The 3,294-nt window shown below is 42.3% G+C and overlaps 1 long non-coding RNA gene across 6 annotated transcripts; it reads left to right on the top strand.

Annotated features, from left to right (window-relative positions):
• Window positions 1-941: 941 nt before the first annotated feature.
• LOC109760001 (uncharacterized) lies at window positions 942-2,889 on the top strand. Of its 6 annotated transcripts, none has more exons than XR_006669779.2 (4): window positions 1,007-1,327; window positions 1,479-1,579; window positions 1,731-1,803; window positions 1,883-2,889. It is a non-coding gene; the product is annotated as an uncharacterized lncRNA (long non-coding RNA). The 6 variants fall into 6 exon arrangements; XR_005767645.3 differs by having other exon boundaries at window positions 1,479-1,803; window positions 1,883-1,979; window positions 2,095-2,889; XR_005767643.3 differs by having other exon boundaries at window positions 1,008-1,327; window positions 1,479-1,803; window positions 1,883-1,979; window positions 2,090-2,889.
• Window positions 2,890-3,294: the final 405 nt, after the last annotated feature.

The raw sequence follows: 3,294 nt of genomic DNA, 5'->3' as shown, positions 1-3,294 counted from the left end.
TGCCATGCAACGAATGCACTAAGAGCTATAAGTGTATGAAAGCTCGATATGAAAACTAAGTGGGTGTGCATCTAATCCTAAATATGAAAAACATGGTGCTACTTTGAAGCACAAGTGTGGTAAAGGATACTAACAATGCCCCTTCTCTCTTTGTTTATTTATTTATTTATTTATTTTCTTTTTTCTTTCTTTTTTTCTTCTTTTTTTCTTTTTTTTTCTCTTTTTCTTTTTTGTTTTCTTTTTCTTTTTTTTCTCATTGTCCGGAGTCTCATCCCGACTTGTGGGGGAATCATAGTCTCCATCATCCTTTCCTCACTGGCGCACTGCTCTAAAAATGAATAATGATCATCACACTTCTATTTACTTATAACTCAAAATAAATAAAAATTACAACTCGATACCTATGACAAAATATGACTCCATATGAATGCCTCTGGCAAAGTACCAGGATGTGCAATAAGCTAGCGTAACATGTATGAAAAATGATGAACGGTGGCTGTGCCACAACTACTATGTCAGCTATATGATCATGCAAAGCAATATGACAATGAATGCTCAAGTCATCAAACGGAAGCGATGGAAGTTGCATGGCAATATATCTCGGAATGGCCATGGAAAAGCCATAATAGGTAGGTATGGGGGCTGTTTTGAGGAAGATATAATAAGGCTTATGTGTGATAGAGCGTATCATATCACGGGGTTTGGATGCACCTGCCAAGTTTGCACCACGTCTCAATGTGAGAAAGGGCAATGCACGGTACCGTAGATGCTAGCAAATTGCGAAAAGGTAAGAGTGCGTATAATCCATGGACTCACATCAGTCATAAAGAACTCATATACTTATCTATAATACCTAAATAGTTCATCCCCACTATCTATTTCTCTCACCATGCAGCCTATCCACCTCAGCGCACCTGCCACATCAGCATTTTCTTAGTGTCTTACAAGCGGGACCGACCACTATATCAGCCCTGCCACTTAAGCATTCATTTAATGGCTAAGGGACCCTCCTTCTCGAGCCATAGAAGTGGAAGCGGGCGACGGAATCCCTCCTCATAAACTGGCCGCTCGGTCTCCCGTCCCCTCATCTATCTCTCCCCAAATGACACAATCCCCACGGAGCATGAGACCCAATGGAATCCAGCCCCCTCTAGGATTTGTGACCGTAGTCGGGTAGGGCCGGCGGCTACGGCGGCGATGGCAGGGCAATGGCAGGAACGCATGACAATTGATCTGGAGGGAATGGATGAAACTTCATGTAAAAGGGCTCGACATACTCGAGGGCAAGCCGGAGCCGCAGCTCCGAGGACTACATGATCCTCTGCACGTAAGTTGCCTCCCTCTGCGCCTTCCTCCAAGATTTGACATTATCCGGCGCTGATCTATGGTTTCCGCCCCCTGTTAGAGTACATCCAAGCCAAAGTGACTTGATTCGCCCGCTCCTCTCGCTAACACACACATCTTTATTGTGTGTCCAGGTTATCCACTGCTTTGTGTGCGTGTGCGAGTGCTGCTGGTTTCCAGATCCAATGAAAGAAGCAAATCTGATTGTGTTTTGGTCTCGAACATGCAGATATAGGTTTGCATTTGTGTATTCCTTTTCGGTTTAGGTGGAGTGATTACATTGGCGGATTGTCTTAGTGGATGCGAATGCTTACTTTTCATCCTTCACAAAATCAGACCCCATTGAATTATTTTGTTCTTTCATCTATGACGACCTCATGGCGAAGGGATCAGGAATACAGGATCGCACCAGGGGATGTGGTCGGTGCAGGAAGTAGATGAGACTTGGAGAGAAAGAAGGTGAGGAAAAGAGAGTACCACGTGAGATGCAGAATACTACTTACTTGCTAATACATGCCCACACTTCTGTTCGGTACAGATTAATTAAGGGTCATAGCCCATAGACGCAAACACACTACTGAATTACATGGCGTCATGTCCAACTGCTATCCACTTGCATTACCCACTACCTGCAGGTGCGACACAAGACCTTTGTATTAGAATTGCAGTATAACTATCTTTTACGTAGTAGTAGGTACAGTTAGTGCATCAGTGAGTTTGCTTTTTACTTGACAATTTGTTTTAGGTCAGTTTATTTATGCTCCCTCTTTCTGGGGCTAAACAAATGACATCAAGAAGCTGGAGCCAGCCCCATCTTTGTCGAGGCGACTCTCACTTGGCGTATGTGAGGTGTGCATTAAAAGATCTCTTGGTTGAGCTTCTAGCATGGTAATGGTAGCGTTTTTTAGTGAGCTGACTCTACAGCAGGGAGGAAGCCATCAAGCTACTACGTCCTATTGATGATAAGCTTACAAGCAGGGACAGTGAAGGTCCTGTGGACCTGCTTATGCCACTCTTCCATTATTTTGATATCCCCGATTCCAACTGTTGCATGGTGACTGAGATGTACCGGTGTTGAGCCAAGCACCATGGATGCAGTCTCATTTGTAGATGGATTCTTCTACGTCTTATTTAGTAAGTCCAATGCTGACTTAGTGTTCATCCTCCTTTTCAGGTTGTAGGCCTTCATCACCGTATATTCAAAGTTCCACCAAAAAGATACATAGTTCCTGTTGGAATAATTTTTCTTTCGTCTGGCTTTTCATCTGTGCTATATTGTTATCCATTACTTCGCATCTAAAATTGGTACTTTCTTTGTTCTTGAGAGTTGAAGGTTAGTGACTATTGGGTATGCTGAATTGGTAGGTTTTAAGTTCATTTACACAAGGTGATCTTTCTCTACAAGTTTTTGTGTAGGTGGCAACATTTGGTTGTCTCCTTTGTTCAAGAGGATAGTTGATGAATTACCTGCATTTTGATGATATTCAGCTTAGGGAACAAGATAATTGCACATACAAGGATCCAACATAAATTTATTCCTTTTACATTCGACTATAGCATTGCTGATTCTGATGCACTATTTTCATGTATATAACAGGCAAGTGTTATATTGAAAGGCTTCTTTTGTTTTCAATTCTATGTTAAACACTGCCGTTAGTATTTGATGAGAGCAATGGTTTTGTATGCACATCCTTTCAAAAGATATGTTTTCCCCACAAAATGGGAATGTTTCGATGCACGGGCAAGTTACTATTTTTTACATGGTTTATTTCTCCACATTATAAATTTTAGCAAATAAATCCCGCAGCAACGCGCGGGGAATCATCTAGTTGCAAAAGTTTATTAGCCCTCGAAGCAAAGTACTACTACGCATGCCCCTAGGGGGATAGATTGGTAGGAAAAGACCATCGCTCGTCCCCGACCGCCACTCATAAGGAGCAAATCAATAAT

The sequence above is a fragment of the Aegilops tauschii genome, chromosome 2 (assembly GCF_002575655.3).
Source record: "Aegilops tauschii subsp. strangulata cultivar AL8/78 chromosome 2, Aet v6.0, whole genome shotgun sequence".
Classification (NCBI taxonomy): domain Eukaryota; kingdom Viridiplantae; phylum Streptophyta; class Magnoliopsida; order Poales; family Poaceae; genus Aegilops; species Aegilops tauschii.
The sequence above is the reverse complement of the archived record's forward strand: the minus strand, read 5'-3'. Positions and strand labels throughout refer to the sequence as shown.